Source organism: Leptonychotes weddellii, chromosome 1, assembly GCF_054177405.1.
Source record: "Leptonychotes weddellii isolate Sample4059 chromosome 1, ASM5417740v2, whole genome shotgun sequence".
In the NCBI taxonomy this organism is placed as follows: Eukaryota; Metazoa; Chordata; class Mammalia; order Carnivora; family Phocidae; genus Leptonychotes; species Leptonychotes weddellii.
Genome location: NC_138369.1, coordinates 6,422,083 through 6,438,530, shown reverse-complemented (window position 1 = coordinate 6,438,530; position 16,448 = coordinate 6,422,083). Strand labels below are relative to the sequence as shown.

Here is a 16,448-nt window from a genome sequence, read left to right as displayed (position 1 = left end):
ACAAACTTGTACATTTTGACATCATCAAGGACACATGAAAAATAATTTTATTTATTATTTTTTTAAGATTTTATTTATTTATCTGATAGAAAGAAACACAGCGAGAGGGAACACAAGCAGGGGGAGTGGGAGAGGGAGAAGCAGGCTTCCCGCCGAGCAGGGAGCCCGATGCGGGGGCTCGATCCCAGGACCCTGGGATCATGACCTGAGCCGAAGGCAGACACTTAATGACTGAGCCACCCAGGCGCCCTTTCTTTTTTTTTTTTTTTTTTTAAAGATTTTATTTATTTGACAGAGAGAGACAGCGAGAGAAGGAACGCAAGCAGGGGGAGTGGGAGAGGGAGAAGCAGGATTCCTGCAGAGCAGGGAACCCGATGTGGGGCTCAATCCCCAGGACCCTGGGATCATGACCTGAGCCGAAGGCAGACACTTCACAACTGAGCCACTCAGGCACCCCATGAAAAATAATTTTAACAAAGTAATCCAGTCAGAAGATGCCAATCTAAAATGCCACTCAGAGAAATTTTAAAATCCAGCACAGATCTGAAGTCTAGTACAGTGGTCCCCAATTCTATCTGCAACAGTATTTTTACTGGTTCACAGGGAGGTATAAAGTTAGGAATAAAGATTTTCACAAATATTATCAATTTTAAAAAGCATGTCTTTTCTCATGAAAAGATGGAGACTGGTTACACTAATTAATTAAAAAGATATTTTCCTTGACTAAATAATAAGTTGACAAATACAGGTTTTTTCCCCCAAAATGTTTCTGGAACTCCCCTGGTCTGTGAGACCCCGGACTCTAGGCCCACTAGTATTGTAGAGCATTCACGGGTCTTGGGAGACAAAAGCCCCAGGTTTGCGCCTACCAGGGCTCTCCAACCTAGCAGTTGTGAGACCTTCCAGCAAATTACCTACCTGTTCAGAGCTGGGTCAAACATGAGATGGAAAACACTAGCTATGCCGAAGAGTTGCAAATAGTAAGGATAAAAGATGACTTTGTGATAAGATGTTTTATCAACCGTAAAATCTCAAATACACTATATTAAAGGAGGAATTTCAACAACTCTTGGATGAACCAACAGAAATGTTTTATTAAAGTCTGCCTGTGAGAGGACCTGACAGTAAAGTGTGTACCATGACTCCAAGTGGGAATTACCAAACCTCCTTTCCAACATCCTCTTCAAGCAGCAAGGGGACAAAGGAAGTAAGTTTAGGAAATCTTCCACACCTGGCTGGGGAGGGGGAACCCCCAAGGCAACCCTCCCATGTTGCATTTTTTTTTTTTTAAGTAGGTTCCACATCCAGTGTGGAGCCCAATGTGGGACTTGAACTCACGACCCTGAGATCACGACCTGAGCAGAAATCAAGAGTCAGATGCTTAATCACCTGAGCCATCCAGGTGCCCCAGATTTTTTTTTTTTAACTTGGCATGCAATTTGTTTACTTCTCCCAAAAGCAGCCCCCACCAACTGCCCGTTACAAAAAAAGAAAAAAACTCAAAGGATGTAATGTATGCGAATTCACAAACATGAATTATTTTAGTGGGTAAGGGTGGCACTTTTAGGTTTTTTAAATTTTTATTGTATTTAAATTAACATATAGCGTATTACTAGTCTCAGAGATAAGAGTTCAGTGGTTCATCAGTTGCGTGTTAACACCCAGTGCTTAGTACACCATATGCCCTCATTAATGCCCAACACCCAGTTACCCCATCACCCCCCACCTCCCCAGGGTGGCCCTCTTTTAAATAAAACTTTTTATTCTGAAGTAACTGTAGCTTCACATGCAGCTGTAAGAAATAACAGAGATCACGTGTACTCTCTAACCAGTTTCCCCCAATGGTAACATCTTGCAAACTACATAGTACAGTATCATAACCACAACCCAGACATGGATACAGTCAGACACAGACCACTGCCAGCCCCACAAGGATCCCTCCTGTTGCACATGACTGGCCACACGCCCCTTCCACCACTCCCCATATGCCTAACCTAAGACCACTAATCCATTCACCATTCCTATAATTTTGGCACTCCAACAACGTTATATAAGTGAAATTGCAGAGCATGCAATCTTTCAGTATTGGCTTGTTTCATGCAACATAACTGCCTCAATATTCATCCAAGTTTTGTATCAACAGCTTTCTCCTTTTGGTTGCTAAGTAGTATTCCACAGTATGGAGCCACCATTGTTTAACCATTCACCTGCTGAAGGACATATGCATGGCTTCCCATTTCTGGCTATCAAGAATAAAGCTACTACGGGCGCCTGGGTGGCTCAGTCGTTAAGCGTCTGCCTTCGGCTCAGGTCATGATCCCGGGGTCCTGGGATCGAGTCCCACATCGGGCTCCCTCCTCGGGGGGAGGCCTGCTTCTCCCTCTTCCCCTCCCGCTGCTTGTGTTCCTGCTCTCGCTGTCTCTGTCTCTGTCAAATAAATAAATAAAATCTTAAAAAAAAAAAAAAAAAGAATAAAGCTACTATGAACATTTGTGTATAGATTTTTATGTAGACATAACCATACATTTCTTTGGGATAAATGCCCAAGAGTGAAATTGCTAGGTCATATGGTGGTTGCCTGTTTAGTTTTGTAAGAAACTGCCAGTGTTTTCCCAGAGCCGAGATTTTAAAACACAAACTCAAGTTAACTTCACCAAAATCAACTCCATTCACCTTCTCTCCGCTCCTGTCAACTCATACATCTGCTCTGTGCTGCTGTGGTCACTGGTGAGCCCTCTCCGGGCAGCCATTATTCCTTCCTGCATGGATTCTGCACAGGTCACCCACAGGACAAATGTTTATTAAGGGCTGTTATGAGCCATGGGGCTGGGATGGTTTTTTTCACATTGCTGACATTTGGACTGCTTTTCTGAATTATGAATACACAACAACCTGCAAAAAAAACCTAAATGTACCATGGAGAAGCAAATCTAACTTGCAACATTTTATTCTTTAAACACACACAGACTCAGATAAGAAAAGCAGTCAAAAGGAAGCAACAGAAAAGCAAGTGGCCCGGAAGATTATCCCAGTTAAGACTGAGCTTGAACCACAATCCTAATGAACATAATAAGAAGGATGGCCGTTTGGAACATTCAAGAAAATTACAATGGATCTCAAACTGCCAATAGCATCACTTCTCACTAATCACCTAAGATTATAAAAATAATTTGGAGCAAATTTACATACTCTTATAAAAGGATGCATACTCAGTTTTGTAACTAAATGATCCTCACTGATCATATATGGCACACAAGAAAATAGCCTGTGGACAATAATCTTGTTAAAACTAGTGGCTACAGGGGCACCTGGGTGGCTCAGTCGTTAAGTGTCTGCCTTCAGCTCAGGTCATGATCCCGGGGTCCTGGGATCGAGCCCTGCATCAGGGGGTCCCTGCTCAGCGGGAAGCCTGCTTCTCTCTCTCCCACTCCCCCTGCTTGTGTCCCCTCTCTCGCTGTGTCTCTCTGTCGAAAAAAATAAATAAAATCTTAAAAAAAAAAAAAACAAAGAACTAGTGGCTACATTTTCAATTTCTTCATCCCCTAAACATTTAATTAAAAAAAACCTTAAATTTCGGGGCACCTGGGTGGCTCAGTCATTGAGCGTCTGCCTTCGGCTCAGGTCATGATCCCAGGGTCCTGGGATCGAGCCCCGCATCGGGCTCCCTGCTCCGCGGGAGGCCTGCTTCTCCCTCTCCCACTCCCCCTTGCTTGTGTTCCCTCTCTCGCTGTGTCTCTGTCAAATAAATAAATAAAATCTTTAAAAAAAAAAAACAAAAACAAAAACTTAAATTTCAACTGGACATCGCTTTCTCGAAACATGTGAAAATAGATGTTAAAAGTCACTTCTAAATTTCCAATCACAATTTATAATGGGATCACTTATAAAGTGCAACCTTGGGGAAATATCACAGGGATTTAACAGAGAATAAAATGGCAAGAAACAATTTTTAAAAGTCAGTACACTGACAAGGCTCCCTAACAAACACCTGTCCACCCGGTTTTCGATGTTATTTCTGTAATGCTGTTAGCACCACAAAAAGCACTGACTTACCCTAACTAGCAGAGAGGGACGCTAGTTGTTTCAGACAAAACTCAGAAGTGCTGCAGCAGGAATCTGAAGGAATCTCATCCCTTCAGGGCCCCCAACACGCTTCACTGTGTGTAGACTCCTGTCAAACCACTATCTGCCTTTAAGTTCAAACCCTTTCACTGGAAACAGAAATCAAATCTTTTTCTCCCAGGACTCGGCTAAGATAAAAAGCATCCAATACATATGGCCTAGAAAATCCTAATTCCCATGTTCAATCAAAGCAGTATTCAGATAAAATGTCACCGCTTTGTGAGACATACATGCATTTCATACTAGACAGTGACATGTACAGTTCAAAACTGCACAAGGTTGATCAACTTAATGACAAAATGTAACAGGAGGGCAAATCCAAAGAGGTATAAACCCAAGTTTCCTGGGGAAGGTAATTATTCCTCTGAGTCATAAAAGATGAAATCAGGAGGAACTGGGGAGGAGGTGAGAGAGGTAAATAAGAGGGAGCTGATCCAACCCAAAGAAAACTTTCTTTTTCTTTTTTAAAGATTTTATTTATTTGAGAGAGAGATAGCACAAGCAAGAGAGCACAAGCAGGTGGAGCAGTAGAGGGAGAGGGGGGAGAAGCAGAGGGAGAGGGAGAAGCAGGCTCCCCGCCCGGCAGGGAGCTGGACACCAGGCTTGGTCCCAGGGTCCCAGGATCATGATCTGAGCCGAAGGCAGACACCCAACTGACTGAGCCACCCAGGCACTCCCCCCAAAGAAAACTTATAAAGCCCTTTTCCAGAAGAACATTTCCAAGCCCCACATCTTGCTACAGACAGACAAGCCTACTGCTTACTCAAAAAGAAGAGGCTTACAGACTTAGAGAAAGCTCTTTCCTCATCACTGACTCCTCCTGTTCTCACCTGGAGAACTTAAGCAGAGGAGCATGAAAATGAGCACCAAGTAAGTGACATGAAAATATTAGCAGCCGCTCTTGACAATGTCGTTTTTTGACAGGAAGAATTTAAGAAAACTAAGAAACAGCCTTAGATTCCTCACTCTCCATAAGATGGGCCTCAAAACAAAACAAAAACAAAAAACCCTCTAAAATATACTAGAAGAAGCTAAAGAAAGGAATTTTTGCCTACAGGCACTAGACAAGTTCAATCAGGAAAAAACAAACAAAAACTGCAAGCAATTAGGTACCACTCCACTCCAAAGAGAGAGTGATTCCCAGGCTTGCCCAAGCTCTAGGAGAGTAGGGAAACTTTGATACACCTGCACCCAGTGCTGGCAAGGCCAAACCTGGCAGTAACTGCCAGCCTCCAATCAACTCCAAACACTAGGGCCTGCAGAGATTCCATTCACAAATTCCGGGGTCCGGGATCTGCTCACATGGCGAACAGCAGCTCAGGGAGAAAGAATCCAGGACCAGGGACAATAGCACCTGCCAGTACCCAGTTGGCCTGTTTTTCCCTTTTCCAGCTGCTACTGAGTTTCTCGTTCCCACACTTCATTCACAGCCTGACTGGCTGCTGTTACCTACATCCCACGAGACCCCACACAAAGCATCACACACAAAGCATAGTGGCAGCAATGTGAGCAATCCGCGAAGATTCCCAACCACAACTATCTGAGATTAAAAAAAAGAGTCTGAAGCCCTAAATTTGAGTCCCAACTCTGGGTGGCACCTTAGGTTTTCCTGTGGAACCCAAATATGCCACCAGGCCACTCACTTTAAAGAGGAGAGAATCCCAAGCAATCAGAAAAAGATTCAGAATCACTGAAATACCTTCATACTGAAATACTGAAAGCCTTCTCAGGGAAACTGGCACTCCCTTACTGATCCATCATGTCCCGTGAGCAGAATCCCAAGCAACGGGTCAGTCAATTTTGGAAATACTGAGAAGAGATGGCTTATCTTCCCCAGTTCTGAACTGGGGGAGAGCGCGCTGATCACTGTACAACCCAGATAATTCATCCAGGCGCAGGATTCACTGGGGCAGAACTTCAACTCACTCAACTACTTGAGAAAATAAGGTAGAAAACCGTTTTAAGCTCTCATGTATGGGTCACAATCTTGCAAGTTTCAGCGTACCCAAATATCGCACCAGATCACCATTTTGAGGAAGGATGCAAATCCTAAGCAATCTGGAGAAAATTCATCATCAATGAAACACCTGAACTAAAGAAAGGGAAAGCTTAAACCCTCCGCCAAATATGGGTCCTGACCTGGGGGAGGCCTGGCCGACTACAGATTTGGGAACCCCATGCACCGATAAAGGCCTCCTGTGCAATCAGCGTGGGAACGGGGTTTCAGGGAGGAGGTCCGCGTCTCCACGCCATGTAAGGACAAAGGCGGCGACATTTCCCGCCTCGGGAACCTGGGACTCTCCTGGAACCGGGACGGGACTGGGACAAAGACTAGAAAGGAACGAGGAGGGGGGTCGCCCCTGCCGCTCCGGCCAGGATGCTGCCGGCCAAGGGGGGTGTGTGCTCCCGGCACGTGCGCGCGTGCGCGCGGGGCGCCGCAACAGACAAAGCCGGGCCCGGGGGACTCGGCGGCCGGGGGCCCGGTGCGCGCGCACCCCCCGCGCGCGGCGCCGCCGCCGGCCGAGGGGCCGCGAGGGGGGGCGGATGCGCGCGCACCGGGCCCTCGCCGCCGCCGCCGCCATTTTGTTTCCTCGGCACAATGGGGGAGAGTAACGGCCGAGCGCGGGAGCGAGACTGGGGAGGGAGGAATGAGCCAGGCGCTGGGGCGAGGGAACCGGGCGTAGGCGGGGAGCGCGGGGCGCCTGAGGCCTTGTCACCGCGACCCCTCAGCCTGGCCCGCGCTGAGTGGGAGGACTGGCGGGGGGAGGGGCAGAGGCGGGAGCGGGCCCGGCCGCCGCCACATTGACGCTTACCTTGTCGGCGTTCCCTTCCCCGACCGCAACCGCCGCCGCCGCCCTCCTGCCACAGCCCGCCGGGGTCTCCCCCCAAAAGCCACGCGGTGCGCACCGGGCTGCTGAGTCCAACTGCAATGGCGAGAAGAGGAGGAGGAGGAGCCGGGGCCGGGGGCGAGCGGGCGGACGGGCGCGCGCCGGGGAGGTGCGGGCCACGTGATCGCTGGAGCCCCGCCCCCTGCCGCCGCGTTGCCGCTTGACGCAGGCCAAGCCGGGGAGGGAGGGAGCGACGAAAAGAGATAAGGTGGGCTTCAGTCACGTGGCAGGAGCGCAGCCGTTGCGTTGCTGGTCACGTGGCATCGAAACGTTTCGAGGCCTTGATCATGTGACAGTGGCCAATGTAGAGGCCTCCTTGGCCACGTGACAAGGAATTTGGCGCTGCCCTTTGCTGTATTGGTAGGTCTGAGTCATGTGATGTGTTCGCTGCTCTTTTTTTTTCAATGGCGGTTTTAAGCGGCATTACCACGTGATCCAGGTCGAGGGGCGGAGTCTCCCCTGCTGTGAGTCTATGCGCCTGCGCGGTTGCCATCTTACGCCCGTCGCTCCTGTGTACGTTGGCGGAAACGGCTCGGAGAGCGAGGCACGTGAGTGTCCTCATAGTGGCCGGATTTCGGTCGGGGAGGTTCGTCTTCCATCCGAGGTTACCTGGCGGAGCTTCCTCCTCTCTCTCTGCATCTCTCGCTAGAGGCCAAGAAGACCCGAGATGCGGGTGTCAGCAACGGCCGGACAGATCTTCTTGTTGCTGCCCTGGGACCGGCGCCGGTGAGCGCACCAGTTCTTTGGTCCTGCAAACCCCCAGTGTAGCGTCTGGCCGCCCTGCCAGGCCCGGCCTCCAGAGGACAGAGCCCAGCTGCTAGGGGTCTTCTAGTGTCCCTTTCACAGGTGGAGAAACAGGCCCAGCTGGAGGATTCACATCCTTGTCGTGTGAGAGCCGGGTCTGCGGTCACAAGCTCGGCCAACCACAGCTCGGGGTGGTTAAGTAAAGGCGCCGGGGACCGAGCGCTTTCTCTTTTCAAGCCCGTTGTTGTTGCATCCTCCCGGAGTTTCGTGAGATCCCCGATGTACATACAGTCTGCCTACAGTAAGCCCCGCTCCCCTCCAGTGTCAGAATCAAGCTGGCGCTTGACAGACCTCGTTATTAGGAACGTTGTCATGTGCGAGGTTGTTGTTCAGAAACTGCCGGGACTCGGAACAAGGAATTATTGAAAAGGTTTCCTTCTTGAAAGTGAGTTAAAGACTTAACGGCATAGTAATGGTTTTTCCTAGCAGAAATGTAGGGATGTAAGCGCCTTTGTTAAGGATGCAAGACCCAGTATCTGCTCTAGGTTTGAGTCCCCCTGTGTGACCAAAAACAGCCCACTTTTCTTGAGCCTCCGTTTCCTTATCTACAAAATGGTTACGATTTTGTAGATAAGCACTTGGCACTTGGCACAATTCTGTGTGCGGAATAAATGCCTCAAAATGATAACTATTATTAAAAAGGTAAGATGTGGGACGCCTGGGTGGCTCAGTCGGTTGAGCGTCTGCCTTCGGCTCAGGTCATGGTCCCGGGGTCCTGGGATCGAGCCCCCGCATCGGGCTCCTTGCTCGGCGGGGGGCCTGCTTCTCCCTCTGCCTGCCGCTCCCCCTGCTTGTACTGTCACTCTCTCTCTCTCTCTCTAGCAAATAAACGAATGGGATCTTTAAAAAAAAAAAAAGTAAGATGTAAAAATGTTACAGAAATGGGTGCATACTCTACCTACTGCTTTTCTCCTATTTACCTTTTATTTAGGGTTTTGAACAGATAATCTGTTCACCTGATACAAAATGTCAAAAGTTCAAGAGTGTGAGGACTAAATCAATCAGCCTCCCCTTCTTAGCAGCCAGTGTTAAGTTTTGTGTGTAACTCTACAACGGTGTTTTATTCATAGAGTTGCTTAGATTTATTTTTTATTTATTTATTTTTTGCCGTTTTTCACACAAATGTAGACATTCTGCGTCTTGCTTCCCCCCACCTTCACCAATTTGGAGATCTCTCCTAAATAGAGCTTGAGACTGAAGAAAGTTTTGGTAAATTTAAGGGCCCTTGTATTCAGGTAAAATTGGTTAAAGTAAATTTAGATTGTTGAGGGTCATCATGACAAGCAAGGTGATAACTGGCTTTAACAAATTAGAGACCAGCAATTCGGGACACTTCAAGGAACAGGCTCAGCGGGCGTGCCGACTTGACTAGGCTAACAGCGCTACCAAGTGGCAGAACGCGGAAGGTTTCTAGTTTTCCGACTCCCAAGTCCATAGATGGTTTTTGGGAGGGGCCAAAGATTAGATTTCTTCTTCTTTTTTTTTTTTTAAAAGATTTTATTTATTTGACAGACAGAGACACAGAGAGAGAGGCAACACAAGCAGGGGGAGTGGGAGAGGGAGAAGCAGGCTTCCCACCAAGCAGGGAGCCCAATGTGGGGCTCGATCCCAGGACCCTGGGACCATGACCTGAGCCGAAGGCAGACGCTTAACAACTGAGCCACCCAGGCGCCCCCGAAGATTAGATTTCTGAAGAACTTGCTCTTGAGGCGGCCCCAAACACAGAAAGGGGTAGATAGGATCATGGTTATAAGCAAAGGCTTTAGATCAAACTGCAGTCTTCACAGAGGAGCCCAGGACAGATTTGAGGAGTTTTTCAATCTCAAGGGTTTGCTGAGGATGCATGGAATGAGTGCTGGGGAAGCTGGTGTGGTTCTGATTGTTACCTATCGGACTGGTGGCTCATCCAACCTGGATTTTGTAGTAAGAGCTGCTGGGCAGCAGTTGGAGTGTCAAGGAAACCAGACTCCCTTAAAAAGTGCGGTCTGGGGGCTCCAGGGTGGTTAGGTATCTGATTCTTGGTTTCGGCTCAGGTCATGATCTCATGGGTCCTGAGATCAAGCCCCGAGTCGGGCTCCGCACTCCACGGGGAGTCTGCTTGAAAATTCCCTCCCTCTGCGCCTCCCCACCCACTCACACATGCATGTGTGTGTGTGCTCACTCTCTCAAATAAGTAAATAAGTTTAAAAAAAAAAAAGAGTACGTTCTCTTGGAGCCACCCCAACCCCACCCACCAGGAGTGGCAGGGTGAGAGGTTTTCAGCCCAATCTTCTGACAAGCTACAATCCATCCTGCTCCTTGTCTGTGTTCTCTTTGGTCACCATGCAAGGTTGAAGCCCCAAAGTGCCACCTGCCCTCTCTTGTCCCTTCATCTCCACCCTGATGCAGCCTCTCACTACTGCCCTTGACTTTCCAGCACTACATGGTTATCAATCCCTGTATGCACAACCATTCTCTGACTTCCCTGCCCTGACATGCCCTGTCATCTGGCTATGCAGCCCCTGTCCCCATTACAGCCTCTCCCTCAACAGTTGAAGAGTAAGGTCTGTCCCCTCCTCTCGCCTTCCCTCTGTCTAGCCAGGTTCTGTCTTCCTCAGGGACTTTAGTGTTCCCATGAACATGCTCTCCATTTCTTGCCTTCCTCCTCTTCAGAGATTTCTCGCACTTCAGCCCCCTAACCCCAATCACACTGAGGGACTTTTCCTTCTGAATCCTTTTTGACCCATGCCTGTTGCCTTCCTCCCCTCTCAGCGGAGTGGACATGGGTGGACCACAGTGCTTTGGGGAACTTCCCCTCTTCCTTGCTCAGTCTGGAGTTCAGTTGACGAGTCCCTGCTATCATACTCTGAAACTAGGTCCATGGCATGGACACAGTGATTGGCTTAGGAGTAAGGGACCCAAATCCAGCCAGTCAGAGCCAGTGAGCCCCAGGCCGGGGACTCTGGGGCATGAGAAGCCCTTGTTGTTCTAATCTTGAAGCCAGGGAAATACCAGGTGGGGTGGGGGTGCAGCCGGGAGTAGACCTTGATGACAGAACTTGACAGAATGAAACCAACCAGGAAGAAAGCTCAGCTAAAAGATGGAGCAAGAAAACAACATGGTGTTTTCTCCCAAAATCAAACAACATATCCAGCAATTCCACTTCTGAGTATATGCCCACCAGAAATGAAAGCAGGGACTCAAGATACTTGCACACCCCTGTTCATAGCAGCATGATTCACGATAGGCAAAAGGTGGAAATAACCCAAGTGTCTGTCGATGAACACATAAACAAGTTGTGATATATGCAGACAAGGGAATGTTAAGCATTATACAGCCTTAAAAGAGAAGGAAATTCTGACATATGCTACAATGTGCATGAACCTAGAGGATGTTACGTTAAATGAAATTAGGCACAAAAGGCTAAATACTGTGTGACTCCGCTCATACGAGGTCTCTGGAAGAGTTCGATTCATAGAGGCAGGAAGTAGAATGGTGGGTGCGTGTGGGAGGGGGAGTTTGTGTTTAGTGGGGACAGAGCTTTCATTTGGGAAGAACAAAATGTTCTGGATGTGAAGGGTGGTGATGGTTGCACTAAAGTGTGAATGTACTTCATGTCACTGAGCTGTACACTTGAAAATGGTCTGGGTGGTCATTTTTATGTGTATTTTGCAGCAATATACATTTTTTTTTTTAAGATTTTTTTTTTTTTTTAAAGATTTTGTTTTTTATTCATTTGACAGAGAGAGAGACAGCAAGAGAGGGAACACAAGCAGGGGGAGTGGGAGAGGGAGAAGCAGGCTCCCTGCGGAGCAAGGAGCCCGATGTGGGGCTCGATCCCAGGACGCTGGGATCACGACCTGAGCCGAAGGCAGCCGCTTTACCAACTGAGCCACCCAGGCGCCCCGCAATATACATATTTTAAAGATTTTATATTTGGGGCGCCTGGGTGGCTCAGTTGGTTAAGCGTCTGCCTTCAGCTCAGGTCTTGATCTCGGGGTCAGGGGATTCCCTGCTCAGTGGGGAGTCTGCCTCTCCCTCTCCTTCTGCCCCCACCCTGTTCATGCTAGCGCTCTCTCTCACAAAATAAATTTAATTTTGTAAGTAAACGTATTAATTTTGACAGAGCACGCGCGTGCGCGCATGTGACAGGGGGAGGGGCAGAGGGAGAACGAGAATCCCAGGCAGACTTCGTGCAAAGTGCGGAGCCCAATGCGGGGCTTGATCTCACGACCCTGAGATCATGATCTGAGCCAAAACCAAGAATCTGACACTCCACCGACTGAGCTGCCCGGGAGCGCCAGCAATATTTTACATTAAAAGAACGAGTAGTGAAAGTGGAGCCGTATCATGGCCACATAAGTTTGAGCCCCAGGATGTTGAGACGTGGGGGGAAAAACCGGCATGGCCGCACGGCGATGCTGTCATACGGGCCAAGTGTATGTAGGACCCCAGCCACCTGGAGTTCATCATCTTCGCCTGCCAGGGCCCTCTAGGCCGTCCTGGAGTTCCTGCTGTTCTAGCTAGTTCTTGCTCTTGCTCTCATCCCACAGAGCAGCTGGCTGCCGGTGGCTTTGGCCTGCTGGGTCTCCGTTCCCCCTTTGTTCTGAAAACCAAGGTTTTCCCTTGGGGAACCACCTCTCCCTCACTGTGTTTCCACCACCCAGTCTCTGCCTTGGATCTGGCTGATCAAAACCCCACTTCTTTCCTGGTCCAGTGACTGGTGCAGAAATGGTGTTTCACCAGAACTGGCCAAAGACTAGGCCACTCTGGGACTTGCCTCCAGTCATCTGAGAAATAGAAGGTCTTTCTGCTCGGGCAGGTGGGCTGGGAGGGTGTGAGCCTGGGATCTACAGTTTGACATGTCCTTTCACACCTTCCTCCATTCACTCAAGCATCCTGTCACCTCGGGGCCTTTGCACTGGCCATACCCTCTGCCTGAAACACTCTCTTCCCTCAGGTATTCAGAGCTCCCTCCCTCACTTCTCTGAGCTCTCTGCTCCAGCTGCCCTGACCACCATTTCTCAAACAGCACTGTCAGATTATCCTGCTTTATTTTTCTTCAAAGTGTCTATCACCACTTGTTACATATTTAGTTATTATCTATCTCTCTGGCCAGAGAGTAAACTCAGACCAGGGAACATGGTTCTGGTTCACCCTGGCTTGGAGCACTCGATACAGTGAGTAAATGCATGAGTGGGTCACCCACCACACCTGGCCCCCACTGTGCCCAAGTCAGTCCAACCTCACGGACAGGAGCCAAAGAGGAACTCCCCATTTCCCTGAAGCCACTTTTTTTTTTCAATGAAGGTATAATACAATCATTTACGTGTACATCTTGGTAACTGTTCACATATGCATCTGCGTGAGCACCACCCGAATCAAGATAAGGGGTGTCGGCACAGCCCCAGGAATCTCCCTCCTGTCCCTAGCCAATCCCTGGCCCTATTACATCCCCAGGATTAGCTTTACCTGTTCGAGAATGTTACAGAATTGGAAGACCTCTTTGTGTCTGTCAGTTGCCAGAGCCACTTTGTTTTCCGCCAGCCTGTAACTAGCCCGCACACCCATGCCTGCAGGCCTCCTTTCCGCTAGGGCTGCGGGCTCCCTCCCCTTGGCCTGGCCGCACCACTTGGAGTATTCTGGATTGGTACCTCTCAGAGCTGCAAACCACCGAAATGAATGCTGGCCAACCCAAGCAGAAAAGAGCTTGCGTACAGCCCACCGGTGACACAGACCATCTGGGAGGGTGGGAGGAGCTGGCCTTGAGGCTGTGCAGCGCGGAGCTGCTGCTGGGGACACAGCGAACAAACCATCCCATGGCCCTGCCCTCGTGGAGCTGACCTCACTGGGGAGGCAGGTGATAAATAATAAGCAAGGTAGTGGCGAGTGCAGTGGATGAAAATAAAGCAGCGCGGTGGTGATGCGGGGCTGGGGCAGGTGACATTTTGAGTTGCGCAGTGCACAGCAAAGTCCTTAAACGGGGAGCGAGGGACTGAGGCCACGCAGCTTGCTGGGAGATGAGCATTCCAGGCAGAGGGAACAACCAGTACAAAGTCCCAGAGGTTGACCGTGCTTAGGGAAAGAGCAGCAAAGAGGTCTGAGGCACTGGAAGGGGGCTAGGGTGAGAGGTGGGAGGGAGGGCCGTCCAAGAAAGGGTGGATATGTCCTGCAGGGCCCCAGAGACCTTGGCTTTCACCCCGAGTGCTTTGAAAGCTATGGGCGGTTTTTGGACAGCAGAAAGCTAGCATCCCTCCTGCATCTCCCCTTGCACATACCCTCAAGCCCCTGCGCCTCTTTGTCAACCCCAAACTAAATCCACCTTCTGCCTGCACCTCCCACCTTGGTGAGTTTGGGAGAGAAAAACCCCACAGTCCTAACATTGCTCATTCATGCGGTGTTCCCCCAATTTTTCACACCTTGTTACGGCTTCCAACATCACATGCTCTGCCCTCCGCTGACGTCCTTCTTACCGCGCTAGAAAATAGTCGCTCCATTCGTTTGCTCCCACACTAAAGCCAGGAGCAGTTGTGCCCACACTTTCTGCCTTCCACACAGCTCCAGATGCTGCCGCTCTCTGGCTCTCCCCTGAGTCCACTTTTTTTCCTTCTCCCCGGGGCTCAGACCTCCCCTCTCTGGACACTTAACTCCCCAGGTGATCTCAGCCATCCCCACGATCTCAAAGACCATCAAAACACACTCCCGATCACATGCCTCCAGCCTAGAATTCTCCTGTGAAGTCCCGACACATCCAACCATCTATGTGACCGCTTCCCTTGGAGATTTTGTATGAAGCAAGTCAAAATACACCGACCTGCCTGGATCCCTTCGGCTCGGCTTTATCATCTCTTTGCCCGGGCTTTACGGGCTTTTGCACAACTGCCTGCCCACCAACTCTCTTCAGAGAACTACCCTGGGCTTGGGACCACGTTGCCAACACTCTCAAGAGGATCAGACTGGGTCATACTGGACACTTTGCCTCCACGCCCAGGAGAATCAGATGTGCCTGGGATCGTCAGCTCCTGGGCCACCGTTAGTCCGTGACCTACCAGTTCAGGACAGCTCTGAGATGTCACTTACCCACCCAAGCTCCCTGCGGGCTCAAGCAACAGGTGCCCTCCACGGGACTCTGCCTGAGCTTGCCCCCCTCAGCCCCGCTCCCTCCTGCTGCTTTGAGTCCTCTCTCTTGCACATGCAATCAATCAAGTCGAGCTCCGTCTTCAAATGACATGCAAAATCTGCATGCTTTTCATCATCTTCACCAAGACCACCTGAGTCCAGTCCACCAGCAGCACGTGCCCAGATTAGTGCAGTAACCTTTTTTTAATTTAATTTTTTTTTAAAGATTCCATTTATTCATTTGAGAGAGAGCGAACGTGCATAAGCAGGGGGGAGGGGCAGAGGGAGAAGCAAACTCCCCACTGAGCAGGGAGGCAACATGGGGCTCAATCCCAGGACCCCCCGAGATCATGACCTTAGCCAAAGGTAGACGCCCAACTGACTGAGCCACCCAGGTGCCCCAAAAACCTTTTTTAAAGTAGGCTCCACATCCAACCCAGGGGCTCAAACTCACGACCCTGAAACCCAGAGTCACAGGCTGTACTGACTCAGCCAGGCGCCCCTCCAGTAACCTCATTGGTCTTCCTGCTCCCACTTTTGTATGGTACCATCTCCACACACAGCAGCCAGAGAGTTTTGAGCATGCATAAAAGACTGGAAACTTATATGCTGGCGTATGCTAACACACTAGTAACAGTGGACACGCTGTGCACCAGGCCAGGCACTGTGCCAAGCCCTTTGCAGTCCTTCAGCTGTTCTGTGCCTTTGTGTACCACGCACTCTGCCCTGCTCTGGGATAAGGTGGGGAAAAAAAAGAGGCCAGATCTCTTTCCCCTTTGAGCGGACATGCTGGGTGGGGAGGCTAACCATTATGAAGTGAAAAGACAAATACTTGCAGATTGTGACAAATGCCATGAGAAAAATAAAGAGGGTGATGTGTGGTCACCAAGAGAGGCCTTTGATGAGCCCAGAAGGCTTCCTGGAGGAGGTGATCCCTGAGCTGAAAGCCAAAGGATGAGGAGCTAGCCACACAAAGAGCCAGGTGGGGAGCATTTCAGGCACAAGCCCTGGGGCCAGGGTGGCTGGACGAGTCAGCAAGGGGGAGCCCCTGAGGCAGATGGGGGCAGGGCCTCATGAGCCGCAGTGAAGACTTTGGCTGCTATGCTGAATAAGGTGCGAGCCATGGAGGGTTCTTGAGCAGAGAAGGGGTGTGAACTCACTAGAGTGTTTACAAGCACCCTTTTGCACCTGTGTGAGGAACCGTGGAGAAGGGGAGGTGATGGCAGGAGCCAGGGACCTGGGTAAGGGACTGCGTTGGTTCAGGTGGGTGATAATGGGGGCTGGGAGCTGAAGATGGGGAGGAAGTGGGTAGGTTTGGGAGGTATTTTGGAGGCGGGGCTAACAGGAACTGGGGATAAGGAAAAGAACAAACTCAAGACAAGGAGGCGACACTCTCTGGGGTCTGTACAGGGTAGCGGGTAAGGGCCTGGGGTCAAGGAGCCCTGGGTTCAAGTGCCTTCTAAGCCACTTTCCCACTGGCCACCTTCAGAAATGTAACCCAACCTCCCAGCCTCAATTATCGAGGAGAGTAATAAA

General features: G+C 49.9%; 1 protein-coding gene and 1 long non-coding RNA gene across 5 annotated transcripts in view; one reads left to right on the top strand and one right to left on the bottom strand.

Annotated features, from left to right (window-relative positions):
- The window catches only part of ILF3 (interleukin enhancer binding factor 3), a 28,077-nt gene extending 20,951 nt beyond the window's left edge, over positions 1-7,126 (bottom strand). For 2 of the 4 annotated variants that reach the window (XM_006741047.3, XM_031036429.2), the window contains exon 1: positions 6,936-7,126. The gene's annotated coding sequence lies outside the window, so the exon portion shown is untranslated. The remainder of the gene's footprint in view (positions 1-6,935) is intronic. The other 2 variants (XM_031036430.2, XM_031036431.2) reach the window with 1 other exon arrangement.
- LOC145720257 (uncharacterized) overlaps positions 296-16,448 on the top strand; it is a 108,645-nt gene continuing 92,492 nt past the window's right edge. Inside the window, exon 1 of the long non-coding RNA XR_014143149.1 lies at positions 296-331. This is a non-coding gene — a long non-coding RNA (uncharacterized LOC145720257). The remainder of the gene's footprint in view (positions 332-16,448) is intronic.